This window comes from Notamacropus eugenii, chromosome 1, assembly GCF_028372415.1.
Source record: "Notamacropus eugenii isolate mMacEug1 chromosome 1, mMacEug1.pri_v2, whole genome shotgun sequence".
Classification (NCBI taxonomy): domain Eukaryota; kingdom Metazoa; phylum Chordata; class Mammalia; order Diprotodontia; family Macropodidae; genus Notamacropus; species Notamacropus eugenii.
In genome coordinates this window covers 436,845,286-436,859,951 of record NC_092872.1, presented here as the reverse complement: position 1 = coordinate 436,859,951, position 14,666 = coordinate 436,845,286, and the positions used below count along the sequence as shown (strand labels likewise).

Sequence of the window (14,666 nt, the reverse complement as noted above, 5' to 3'; positions counted from 1 at the left end):
AATGGGTGTACATTGTGTATGCAATATATAATGTGTGTGGCAAACTTGAGAGGATTATACAGATATCAGCTATAACTATTGTAGGGGAGGAAGCTAAGGTTCAGAGAAGCTAAAATGACTCAACCAGGGTCACACAGGCAACAAGAAGTGTACCTGGGATTGGACTCCAAGGCTCTTTCCACTAAATCTTACTGTCTGACTTTGTCCTGAGGCATCTAGCATTCAGAATGACTAAACTAAGCAAATCAAAAAGCATTTATTAATCACCCAATACATGTCAAGTATTGTGCTAAGCACTGAAGATGCACATATAAAAGTGAGGCAGTTTGGGCCATCCAGGACTTTCTCTTTTAATGGTAAGACTGCACAGATAGGAAAAAGATAACCATAGAAGGTTAAGGTGTAGAAAATCACAAAGACGGTGAACAGTAGATTGGCTGTCTTTCTTAAGGCTGTAGTGGTGGTGATTTAATTAGAGTTCTTCAAGCTAGGAGTGGAAGGAAGGACAAGTGAGCCAGATTATCTAACGTCTCAGTCTTGGACCTGAGGCCTACAAGCTTTGCCCAAAAGTCCTTCCCCTGAGGGGACTTGAGATGTGAGCTTGAATCTAAGGAGGAGAGAATACAGGACAGTCTAGAGGGTGTCTTCTGTGTGCTCTTTTAATGTCTGGAGCCTGGGCTGTCCATAATAAACACCCTCCAGCCATCCATTTTACAGCTGAGCTTCTGATGAAAAAGGGCCTGTGCTTAGAGAAGTCAGGAGAGCATTTTCTTTGAAGCAAACAGGTGTTGATCCTGTTTGGTTCCCTCAGAAACAAATTAGTCAGAGAGTCTGAAATGAGAAGGAGGGGGTGGAGGTTTTTTTCTCTTTGTCCAGGTTCTTTCAAACTCTAGGCATATGCACTTTTTATGTTTGGGGCTCGGAGGACCTTTGTTTCTCAATTCCTATTTCCCCACTTTCTCTAATGACAGGGAAGCGAGCTCAGTCACAGATGGGAAACCAGGCTTTTATGGGAATTTACAGGCATCTAACTCTTAGGGAATAGCTTTAAATCATACTAATGATGGCTTGTTAAGAAAGACAACTGTCTAGGTCAGAGATAAAGGGTTATATGGAGAAATGAAAATGATGGAAAAATAATCAACGAAATAAATAACATAGTATCTGTTTAAAAAATAGTGATGGCTTATATTTGCTATTACTTTCTAATTTTAAAATCCTTTTCCATGGATTGTTATAATTGGAAGAAATCTTAAAGGTCACCTACTCCAAACTCATTTTATATGTGAGAAAACTGTGGACCAGCAAATCACTGAGCATTTATTAAGCATTTTCTGTATTCCAAGGATGGTCCTAAATTCTGAGGATACAAAGAAAGGCAAAAATATGGTCCCTGATCTATTGAAGTTAGGTAGCATACTGGACTTGGAGTCAGGAGGATCTGAGTTTGATGTTTTCCTTCTTATTATTGTGGTCATCATATAAAACACACTCCTCGTCTGGCTTACTTGACTCTTTGTCAGTTCATACAAATCTTCATCAGAGTCTCAGAACTCTTCATTATTTTTTTTTGCAGGACAACAATTTTCCATTTTATTCATATACGACAATGAATGAGCATATCTAGTTATGCTGTCTGGGCAGAGGAGGGATGATGCCCCAGCTGCCTAAAGCAAGCAAATAAATAAACTTAGTATCTGATTAGACACTCCCTGATTGTTTCTAACTTCAGGATTTGGCAGATCAGGGTGAGAAAAGAAGCAACATGTTAAGGACATACTTGTCTCAGAGGCCTCCCAAATTGATTTTTTTTTCAGCATTACCTGTTCTGCCTGCAAAGGAAATGAGATCTGACCTCCCCATGCCCTTGACCTATTTCAGCTCTGCTTTCAGCCTCTGTTCCACTAGAATTTCCGAGGACAGATGGGGAGGGCATCCTTTCCATCTTCTATACCTGCCAATACACAAAACAAACACCTATAAAAGCCAATTCCTGAAAGGAGTCTAATCTGACTCCTCCATTTAAAGATGAGAAAACTTTGCCAAACTGTATGCCAATAAATTTGACAATCTTAGTGAAATGAATGAATATTTACAAAAATATAAATTGCCCAGATTAACAGAAGAGGAAATAAAATTCTCAACCCCATTCCAGAAAAAATAAAATTGAACAAGCCAGCAATGAACTCCCTAGGGGAAAAAAAATCTCCAGGGCCAGATGGATTTGCAGGAGAATTCTATCAAATATTTAAAGAAAAATTAATTCCAATATTATATATAGACTTTTTGGGAAAACAGGTGAAAAAGTAGTCCTACCAAATTCTTTTTATTATACAAATATGGTACTGATACCTAAACTAGGAAGAATTCAAACAGAGAAAGAAAATTATACACCAATTTCCCTAATGAATATAGATGCAAAAAATGTAAATACAATATTAGCAAAAGGATTATAGTAACTTATCATGAGAAAAATACGTTAGGTAGGATTAATAGCAGGAATAAAGGGCTAGTTCAATATTAAGAAAACTATCAGCATAATTGACCATTTCAAGAATAAAACTAACAGAAACCATATGATTATCTCAATATATGCAGGAAAAGCTTTTAACAAACTATGACACCTATTCCTATTAAAAACACTAGAGACCATGGGGATTAATGGAATTTTCCTTAAAATGGTAAGTAACACCTACCTAAAACCATCAACAAGCATTATATATAATGGGGATAAGCTAGAAGAATTTCAAGTAAGATCAGGGGTGAAACAAGGGTGTTCCATTATCACCACTGTTACACAGTATGGTACTAGAAAGGTTAATTTTAACAATAAGAGTAGAATAAGAAATTGAAGGAATTAGAATAAGCAAGGAAGAAACAAAGCTATCACTCTTTGCAGATGATATACTTAGAGAATCCTAGAGAATCAAGTAGAAAACCACTTGAAATAATAAACAACTTTTCCAAAGTTGCAAGATGTAAAATAAACTCAAATAAATCATTGTCATTTCCATATGTTACTAACAAAATCCAACAGTAAGAGATGAAAAGAGAAATTCCATTTAAAGTTACTGTAGATATTATAAAGTATTTGGGAGTCTACGTGCCAAAACAAACCCAGGATTTATATATTAGCACAACTACAAAACACTTTTCACACAAATAAAGTCAGATCTAAATAATTGGAAAAAACATCAGTTGCTCATGGGTAGGCTGAGCTAATATAATAAAAGTGGCAATTCTACCTAAATTAATTTACTTACTCAGTGCCATTACAATCAAATTAGCAAAAAAAATTATAGAACTAGACAAAAAACAATAACAAAATTCATCTGGGAGAACAAAAGTTTCCGAATATTAAGGGAATTAATGAAAAGAAATGCTAGGGAAGGTAGCCTAGCCATACCAGATCTCAAATTGTATTATCAAGTAGCAAACATCAAAATTACTTGATACTGGCTAAGAAATAGAGTGGTAGAGCAGTGGAATAGGTTAGGTACACAAGACACAGTAGTCAATGGCTATAGCAGTCTACTGTTTGATAAACCAAAAATCTCCAGCTTCTGGGATAAGAACTCATTATTTGACAAAAACTGCTGGGAAAACTGGAAAATGGTATAGCAGAAACTAGACATAGAACAACATCTTACACCATATACCAAAATAAAGTCAAAATGGGTATGATTTAGATGTAATGGCTGATATTATAAGCAAACTGGGAAAGCAAGGAATAGTTTACCTGTCAGATTTATGGAGAATGGATGAATTTATGACCAAAAAAGAGAGAAAGAATATTATGAAATGCAAAATGGATAGTATTGATTACATTAAATTGAAAAGTTTTTGCATAAAGTCAATGCAACCAAGATTAGGTGAGAAGCAAAAAACTGTGAAAATTTTTTTTACAATTAATGTCTGTGATAAAGGTCTTATTTCTAAACTATATGGAGAACTGAGTCAAATTTATACGAATACAAGTCATTCCCCAATTGATAAATGATCAAAGGATATGAACAGGCAGTTTTCAGAGGAAGAAATTAAAACTCTCTATAGTCATAGGAAAAAATGCTCTATTGTTTAGAGAAATGTAAATCCAAACAACTCTGAGGTACCACATCACACCTATCATATTGGCTAACATAACAAAGCAGGAAAATGATAAATGCTGGAGAAGATGTGGGAAAATTGGAATACTAATGCATTGTTGGTGAAGTTGTGAAATGATCCAAACATTCTGGAGAACAATTTGGAGCTATGCCCAAAGGGCTATAAAAATGTGCATACCCTTTGGTCCAGCAATAACTCTGCTAGATCTGTATCCCAAAGAGATCATACAAATGGTAGTGGACCCAAATGTACAAAAACATTTATAGCAGCTCTTTATGTAGTGTCAGAGAACTGGAAATTCAGGGAATGGCTAAACAAGTTATGGTATATGAATACACTAATATATAGAATACTATTGTGCTATAAGAAATGAACAAACTAACTTCAGAAAAGCCTGGAAAGACTTGAATGAACTAATGGTGAGTGAAATGAGCATAACCAAGAGAACATTGTACACAGCCACCATGTGTGAGCACTGACTTTGATAGACTTATGTCTTCTTAGCAATGCAAGGGTCTAAGACAACTCCAAAGGACTTGTGCAAAATGCTGCCTACATCCAGAAAAGAACTATGGAGTCTAAATGCAGATTGAAGCATATTATTTGCTCTCTCTCTTTTTTTCTTCTTTTTCATGTTTTCTCTCATTGATTCTAATTCTTAGTTACAAAATGACTAAAATGAAATATATATGTAGAGCCTATATCAGATTGCATGCCATCTTGGGGTAGGCGGAGAGGAGCGATGGAGAGAAAATTTGTAACTCAGAAATCTTATGGAAGTGAATGTTGAAAACTAAAAATAAATACATTTTAAAAAAAGAAAAAATAATGATGAGAAAACTAAAGGCTCATCAAGGTTGTGTTTCACCTAGGTCTCAAGGTTTCATAGCTAGTATTCAGTGTAATAAGATGTACCTATTCATTATCTTGAAGTAGTGAAGCAAATAGAATGTTGAGCTTAGAGTCAAGGAGACCTGCATTCAAATCCAGACTTATACATTACTAGTTCTGTGACCCTGGGCAATCATTTTACCACATCTGCCTCAGTTTCCTCAACTGTAAAATGAGAATAATAGTAACACCTACCTCCAAGGACTGTTGTGAGGATCAAATGAGATCATAATTGCAAAACATGTGGAAAAGTGCCTGGCACTTAGAGCCTGGCCCATATGAATGTTAGCTATCATTATTTATTAATCAACAAATATTTATTATGTACCCACAATGTGATGGATACTATGCTAGACACCAGGGATTAAAAAAGATATTTTTAAAAAGTGAAGAGAGATAGCAGAACGTTAGTTTACAGAGTACTTGATTTCAATCATAAAGACCTGAGTTCAAAATCCACATCATATAATTATTGGGAGTGTAACATTGGACAAGCCACTTTTAACCATTCTGAGTCTCTCTTTCCTCATTTGTAAAAATGGGGATAATACCTGTAGTAAATGCATACATTTTATTGTGAGTTTCAAATGAGATAATGTACATAAAACACATTCCAAATTTTAAAGTTCTATAAAAATAGCAGTCATTATTTTAAAATAATACCTTGAGATTTAAACCCAGATCCTTTGATTTTGACAATAGACCACCTTTCCATTTTCTGAGTATAAAAGAGGCATTAACTTAGTATAAAAGAGGCAGAAAATTTCCCCTTCTTTTTGAGATGGGAGAACGACAGAAGATAGTAAGTATTGAGGATCTAGGGTGGAGGAGGAAGGGAAAGATTTTATTTCACATATGCCTTGCTTTAAGAACAATCCACATATATGCAAATCTAAATTCTTAAATTGAAAAGTGATTATTTCTTTAACTTCTCTTTTCAGAAACATTAAAATTTTAGAAGCTACTTTCCACATGGGAATTCAGAAATCAACCTAAAACAAAGAGAAAACATTCCTGATATTAGACATAAGTCAGTGGGAAAATTCATTTCAACAAGTCCTCATTAAATTTGGATAAAGGGAACTTTGGTCTATGCATAAGCATAAGACATAAGACCTGCTCTCAAAAGAACAAGGAAATATTATGTGTATACACACAAGCATACACGTATATATGTGTGTATATATACATATATAAATACGCACATATGTATGAACTACTTATATATATTAATATAAATTTATAATACATTTGAACTGCTTCATGTGTATTTCATATAATACCAACAATGTATTGTAACATGTTATAACAATAAATTATATTAATTATATAATATATAAAAGCAATTCTATATTATACATGATATATACATATAGAATCTGCAATATCAAAGTTCTATATTATATATTCATGTGAAGTATATATAGATATCTATGCTTATAGATGTCTCTATATACATACACACATATGTATATATTTTGCACTCACATATGTGTGTATACATATATACATATAAAATTCATATCTACTTATATGTTATCTATACACATTTATACATGAAGCAAATAGTAAATAGCAATGAATCAAAGGCATTTTATTATTAAGGGATAAATGTTAGTGCAGACAGTAAGCTTTACGAGTTTGTACAAAGGGAAATTGAGGCCCAGTGAGTTGCTTGAAGTCACAACTAGAACGAAAGAGAGCCAGGTTTCATACAGAGGTCTCTTGAAATCCACATCCCATCCTCCATCTCTACCTCTCAGAGCCTTGGTTTCCTCCATGAAGGACTGGAACAATTGAGAAAGGGATCCTGGAGAAGCTGAGGAATTGAGTTGGGGCTGGAAGGATCTACACAAGTGGTGAGAGTGTAAGGAAGAGGCAGCATGGTCTAAATAAGGTGGGAAGACGAACATGACCCAGTTGCAAGAATTTCACTGAGAATGTTTGAACTGGAAGAGCCATTAGAGGTCAACTAGCCCAAGACCATTTTATAGAAGAGAAAACTGAGGCAGAAGCAACGTATCCAAGGAATTAGAGACTTCCTTTATGAGCAGGGACCGTAGTTTTCCAACTCCTACTTTTGTGCTTAGGTGAGAGACTCCTGTACTGCGCAAGAAAACCAGAGGTGTGGTCTGAACCTCCAGGTCATGTGTTCCTCATGTTCCAAACCTAGTCTTGTTTTCTATCTTGTTCTCAGGAAATGCTGTCTCTCGCTTCTCTTTAGTTCTCCCTAGCTCAGTTTTTCAGGGCCATGCTAAGAGGCTGCCTGGAATTTAAAAAAAAAAGGTCCAAAAGAACACTAATTTTGAAGTAAGAACTGAATTTGGGTACCAGTTTTGACACTTATTGTGTGAACGTAGGTCACTTGCTTTCCTTCCCTGAGCTTCATTTCTGTCATGTGAAAAATAGGATAATGATGTTGGTCCTATCTCCCTCACTGGGTTGCTAAGAGGAAAATGTTTTAGAATATATTAAAGTGCTACATAAATGTGAGCTATTATTATTATCTCAAAGTCTAATCTTGCCTCCATGCTGAGGAGACCGAGTGTTGGGCAGTGACTCAGGGCAGCAGCTGCTTGGAGTGAAGGGGGAGGTAATAATACCATCTGGTGTTGAGGCCAGAGGCTTCTGTTCAACTTGGAGTCAGAAGAATTGGACTTGGATCTAGACTGTAATACCTCTCTGTGTGACCATAGGCAATCATTATATTTAAAACAAGAAGAGATCTGAGAAATCATTATTCCAAAGAATCAGCCTGGGGTCCATGACTGCCCCCCACCACCCCCAAAAAAGAGACTGGATAAATTTGAAGAAGTCCACGAAACTGGAACGGAAAAGAATACATTTTTAACAATTTTTAAATAACCTCTTAACTGAAATTTAGTACTTCCTTCAATTATTTTAAAATATCATTATGAAAAGGAGCCCACAATGCTCTCCCAGACTGCCAAAGCGGGTTATTGTACATGCATAAAAATGATTAACTTCTGATCACTGGGGTGGTTCAGTGGATAGAGAGCTGGGTCTGGCATGAGGAAGCTCTGAGTTCAGATCTGACCCCAGATACTTATTACCAGCTGTGTGACCCTGGGCATTTACTTAACTCTTTTTGCCTCAGTTTCCTCATCTGTAAAATGGTGATAATAAAAATAGCACTAATCTTTCAGGGTCATTGTGAGGATAGCACAATGCCTGGCACATAATAAACACTGTATAAATATTAATTATCAATATTATTATTATTATTATGGCTGCTGTCGCTGTTGTCTTCTATTCTAACCACTGAGGTTCAGTGACTTGCTTAAAGTTATAATAAAGAGGAAGCAGAGCTAGATTTTGGAAGCCTCTTGAATCCATATTCTCTCCTCTATCTCTTAATTTCTCAGAGCCTCAGTTTCTTCATATGTAGTTATGGATAATATTTATCCTCTATACCATACCTTATTTTTGAAAGTTAGAGTACTGTTAGAGCATAAAGATTCTAGAATTCAGAGTGAGAAAGAGCCTTAGAGGTCCTTGAATCCAACACATCAATTGATAGATGGGAAACTGAAGCTGAGAGGGTCATGATTTCTTGAGATCAAATGGGGGATTTCTGAGGCATGATTTGAACCCATATCTTCCTCACTCCAAATCTAGTTCTTCATGACCACACCAAGGGACAGAGCTTAGAAGTTGCTAAGGGACTTGCAGTCTTTCTCTCAGCTAGCTTTGGAATGACAAAGCTTAGCATCTTGTTAAGAAGAACAAGTAGTCAAGATAGGAAGCTACCAGATGGCCCCCATCCTCTGCAGCAGCAGCAATCCAGTGAGCTCCCTCCTCTTACCCTATGTGCTCCCAGGTAGCCTCCTCTGCATTGTTTCAATGCTTCAGAATCTCCAGTACCATAGGAGACCTGCCTAGGAGGCAGGCAATAACCATTTATTAAGAGCTTAATATGTGCCAAGTGCTGTGCAAAATGTTGGGGGTATGAATACAAGCAAAAAGAAAGACAGTCTCAGTCCACAAAGGGCTCACATTCTAGTGAGGGAAGACAATATACAAAATGTGGCTATAAAAACTGGACTTTGGGGAGGAGGAAGTATCTGCTCTGCCCAGGGGAGGGAGGTGAAGGGGCCGCCATAATGTCAAAGTCTTATAAGTTAGATGAGCCAGTGGTAAAGAAGGCTGTCCAGTCACAATAGGAAGGAAGGTTGGCCCTCCACAAAATGGAGGAATTCAAAAATGGGGAAAGGTGGTTGGCATTGTGGAAAGATGAGAGGCAGTGGGGGAGGTGTGGTGTTGAAGACCGGAAAGTCATCTCTGTACCTCCATCACTGCTGCCACCATCATCCCCCACTGAATTGAATTGAGGGAGCTAGTTCAGTTGGCTTGTCTCAGTTGCAAAAATTGCTAGCTATATATTTGAGTGCTATAGAAATGTGAGACATTATTACTCTCCTACCCCTCATCTTGAAGATTATAGACTGGCTGCCTAGCAACCAGATCCCTCACCCCATCCATTTCCCTCTCTATCCCTTCTTCAAGGCTGTCCTTGGTGCTCTTTTCATCCAGATTTTTTTTTCTTAGATGAATGTTTGAATAGCAATCCCTCTTACCATGATGTAGGCTGCCCAGAGCCCTAGACTCTGTCAGTGACAGGCATACAGTCCCTTCACCAGTCTTTCCTAATGTACATTAGAAGGGGTTCTCCTTCCCTTTATTCACTCCTGTTTTGTACAGGTATAGCCAATGATGTGTGTTTTTACAGCATATACAGAGAAATAATTCATGGTCCAGACTTGCCCTATTCTCCCTTCCCTCTGGCATTGAATTTCTTCTTTCAGAAGGCTAGAGCCTCTGTCTGGGAGTGGGAGTGTGGGTTTGACTTCAATATCATTTAGACTTCTGTTTAGGGATTCAGCCCAGCCACCACTAGGCAACATGAAAACTCATTTTCTTCTAGTCATAAGCTTCCCCACTCCAGATGGAAGGTTGTATTCTGGGGTCCCTCTAGAGAAATTCAATTTTGGAACCTATTTCCATCCTTTCTCTGCCTTGCCTCTGGCCATCATCCTCTACTCATCAAGCAAAAGGATTAAAGTGACTCCTACCCATATACAGGTGGACACGTAGGGCCAAGATTTAGTCAGAAGACTTGACATTAGTACTAATTTTACAACTTTTTAACTATGTGGCCATGGGCAAATTGCTTTGCATCTCAGAAACTGTTTCTTCATCTGTAAAATGGGTATAATCACTATAAAATAGAACTTACAAAGTCGGGATTATCAAAGGAAATCATAGCTCTATAATACTTTGCAAAGTATTACATGAAGAGAAGCTAATATTATGGACATGGTGCCTGTCACATTATAGATCCTTCTTAAACATTTGCTGATTGGTTGGTTATTATAAGGCACTCTCTATAAATGCAGTATTTTAGCCATAGAATCTCAGGTTTCTACTTGTATTAGCAACCACTAGTGTATCCCCCACTTAACTCTGTCTGCCAGGGAGCTGATTCTCTTTAAGCTCAGAAAAGTGTTGTCCAATAGAAAGAGCTCAGACCTGGGAGTCAAAAGATACCTTGACAGTGTGAGTTATTGTGGGAGGCAACATGAGGTAGTAGAAGATGTTGGGTTTCAATGAGAGATACGACTTGATGAGTAAGAAGGTGATAGTTCTTTTATATATGGCTCTTGACTATACATGGAGACTTCAAGTCTGGATTCTACTTTTTAGAAAAGTAGATGAGCTGAAGTACATCCAGTGAACAAAGGTGGTCATGATGGTTGAAGGGTCTCAATTTAATGCCATTTGATGATCAGTTGAACAATTGAGGATGTTTAACCTGGAAAATATAAGATTCAGGGAAGTTATGTAGGACTCAGAGATGGGGAATCTGCAGCTCTAGGTCCTCAAGAGCAGCCCTTTGACTGAACCCAAATTTCACAGGACATATCCCCTCAATAAAAGGATTTATTCTGTAAAACTTGGATTTAGTCCAAAGGCTGCACTCAAGGACCTAAAAGGCTGCATGTGGTCTCCAGGTGGCAGCTTTCCCACCCTTGTGCTAGGTGTTTCCAATTATTTGACAAGTTCTTACGGGGATACAACATGGGCTGTTTGTCTTCAAAAGGCAAAGCAAGTAGCACAGGGTAAAGTTGCAAAGATGCAAATGTTGTTTTAGGAAAATTAAAAAAAGAAAAGGAAGGAAGGAAAGAAAGAAATGAAGGAGGGACGAAAGGAGAAAGGGACATTTAGAACTGCTCCAAATTAGAATAGGCTAACTTGAGAAGCAATAGCTGAAATAATGGCTAACATTTATAGAATGCTTTAAGGTTTGTAAAGTACCTTACATTCATTATTTCATTTGATCCTTGTAAGAACGCTGTGAGGTAGGTACCGTTATAATCATTTCGCAATTGAGGAAATTGAGGATGATAAAGTTTAGAACTTAGGTTTTCCTGATTCTGAGGCCATCACTCCACTCTACCACCAAGCTGCCTTTCATTATGAGGATGTCTTTAAACAAATGCTAGATATCTACTTTTTTGGGGGTATGCTGTAGGTGAGATTGGTGAAGACGGTGGTAGAGGTTGGACTGATTAATGTTTAGGGCCTTTAAACTCTGATATCCTATGATTCTGTGAGCATCTCAGGACTTGGAGCCTAGATACAGACATGATAGAAATTAGTGCTTTGGTTTTCAACTGTATAATGAATGTCCTTATCCTGTAGTGTAGTGTCTGAGTTTTCCCTCTACTAGACTGACTGTGATTTTTACTAAGGCAAGGAATTAAACTTACCTAAATTCTATATTTCTCTTGTTCCTCAAACACAATTCCATACAGTAGGAATATATTAATAAATACTCTGATGATGGACTAGTGTGTGATTTTGTTCTATCATTTAAACTCTGGAGTGTCCCAATCCAACAAGTATTAGCTGTCTACAATATGGTAGGCACAGAGGGAACAAAGAAAAAAAATGAATTAGGACTTTCTTAATGAAAAGGGAAGCCAGAGCAAGATTGTAAAGCCATAGCAAAACAAAATGTGGGGATTAATCTTTTATTCTAGAGCAATAAAGAAATCTTAAAGGTGCTTGAGCATGTGAGCAACATGGTAAGACTTGTTTGTATTTTCAGAATATTATTTTGAAGTTGTATGTTAAGGGGATTGGTGAAGGAAGAAACTGGAAGTTGAAAATCCCATTAAAATGTCATTGCAATGCAAGAGGTGATAAAGGCTTGAACTAAAGTGGTGGTCATTTGAGTGTAGAGTAGGGGATGGATGTGAGAGATACTATGGAAGTGTACTAGACAAGATTTGGCAACTTGATTATGGGAAGACAAGGAAGTAGCAAGAGTTTAAGGTGACTAGATTGCCAAGAATATTGGTTTTTTTCTCTATCTTCCTTCTTGACTTGTCAGTAGCATTTGATATTATTGATTGCCTCCTATTGGATACTCTCTTCTCGAGGATTTTCTGATGTTGTTCTATTCTGGTTCTCTACCTATCTGCCTGACTGCTTCTTCTCAGTCTCTTTTTCCTGGTTCTTCATCCTTGTTATGCCTACTAACTGTGTTTGTATACAGATGCTCTGTCCTGGGCCCTCTTCTCTTTTTTCTCTTTGATACCTCACTTAGTGATCTTATCAGCTCCTCTAAGTTCATTTATCTTCTCTATGCAGATGATTCGCAAATCTGTGTCTTTCTGCTGAGCTACAGTCACAACTGCTTCTTGGACATCTTGAACTAACCATCTCACTATGAACATGTCCAGGAGAGAACTCATTATATTTCCTCAAAAAATCTCCCTTGTTCCAAACTTCCCTATTACTGTTGTATGTACCACCATCCTACAAATTATTTAGGTTCTCAGCCTTAGGGTCATTTTTCACACTCACTGATCCCACATAAACCAATTTGTTTCCAAGTCTTACCATTTTTACCTTTATAATATCTCTCCTATATGTCATTTTCTTTCCACTCATAGAACCACAATCCAAATTGAGACCCCTATCACTTCTTGCCTAAACTATGTCATAAGGCTTATTTTTAATTGGTCTCCCTGCCTCAAGTCTCTCCCTACTTCAATCTGTCTTACACTCAGCTCTCAAGGTATTTTTTTAAAACTATAAATTGGCTCACATCACCCTTTTGGCCCAGTGAGCTCCAGTGACTATCTGTTATCTCCAGGATCAAGTGCAAACTGTTTGGCGTTTAAAATTCATGACAATCTGATCCATTCCTACATTTCTAGTTTTCTTATACTTTATTCCTCTCCATGAATGATGCAATCTAGTTATAGTGGCCTTCTTGAAATTTGTCAAAAACAGCATTTCATCTCTGAACTCTGAGCATGACTGACTCTCATACTGAGAATGCTCTTCCCCTTCACCACTGCCTCTGGGTTCCCTGGTCTTCCTTCAAGAACCAATTCAAACCCTACTGTTGGCAGTTCTTCGGTCCCTCCAGCTGCTAGAGCCTTCTCTGGGATTGCCTTCTATTCACTAGGCAACTACCTACTTATCTCTCCCATTAAAGTGTATACTCCTTGAAGGAAGGAGCTATTTTTGCTTTTCTTTTCTACTTTCAGTACTTCCCACAGAGCCTGGTATGGAGTAAGCAAAGTGCTGATTGACTGGCTGAATGACTGCAAACCTGGGTGATTAGAAAGATGATTATGGCCTAAACACCAACTACAAAAAAAATAGAGAAGTTTGAAAGACAGTTGGGTTTAAGGGGAAAGATAATGAGTTCTGTTTTGGACAAACTAAATTTGAAATTCTTGTTGGACATCCAAGTGGAGATGCTTAGAATCAGAGCTCAGTATCCAGATCTGGGAGTCATGTGTCTATGGATGATGAGCAAACCCATAGGGGTTGATAGTTACTGAGAATGGGTGTTTATGGAGAAGAAAAGAGGACCCAGGAAAGAGGCCTCATGGACACTCACAGCTAAAGAACAAAGAATGGATGATAATCTAACAAATGACGTCAAGAAGAAGAGTCAGTTGTAGTCGGTAAAAGCAGTTGTAGGGGAAAAGTATTTTTCACAAGGACTAAGGGAGGAGAGAGAATCCTAAGGGAAGTAGAGGGTGGATCTTAAATTTCCTCTTTAGTAAAATAAGAGGTTTTTAACTGAATGTCCTTCACAATCCCCAGAGATCAAACATTTTATGATTATCTATCTAAGTATAATGATAAGTAACCTAAGTCTTTATACTTCCTTGGCAGCATCACTCTGCTTAGAATGTCAGCCTTGGAATCAGGGATACCTGGATTTAAACTTTGTCTCTGGCATACAGTGGACTTCTCAATCATTGGTAACTTCTCAGTCTCTTTAGCAACTTTATAAATCTTCTAGAACTTTTATTTGCACAAGTTACCAGACTATACTGGTAGAGACAGTTTCCATAGTAGGAATAACTCATACAGATGAAATCACAGGTCCAAATCAAACATCATCTTTACCACGTACCTCATACAGTTGTTGTTGAATGAAAAATAAAGATGATGGATATTCACATGCTTTAACAAAATAGTACACAGTAGAGAGTTATATGGCTTCATTTTCATTATCTTATTTGGAGGACATGAATGACTCTTCAAGAAGGGACATACTGACCAAGAAAATCAAATGTAGATTGCAGCTGACGAGGTCCCCTGCCACATGAGTT

The 14,666-nt window shown here is 37.4% G+C and overlaps 1 protein-coding gene and 1 long non-coding RNA gene across 2 annotated transcripts in view; one reads left to right on the top strand and one right to left on the bottom strand.

The window, feature by feature from the left end:
- The window catches only part of ASTN2 (astrotactin 2), a 1,124,306-nt gene that overhangs the window by 207,164 nt on the left and 902,476 nt on the right, over positions 1–14,666 (top strand). The window lies entirely within an intron of this gene.
- The window catches only part of LOC140519058 (uncharacterized), a 3,149-nt gene continuing 2,910 nt past the window's right edge, over positions 14,428–14,666 (bottom strand). Inside the window, exon 4 of the long non-coding RNA XR_011972083.1 lies at positions 14,428–14,666. This exon is cut by the window's right edge and continues 149 nt beyond it. This is a non-coding gene — a long non-coding RNA (uncharacterized lncRNA).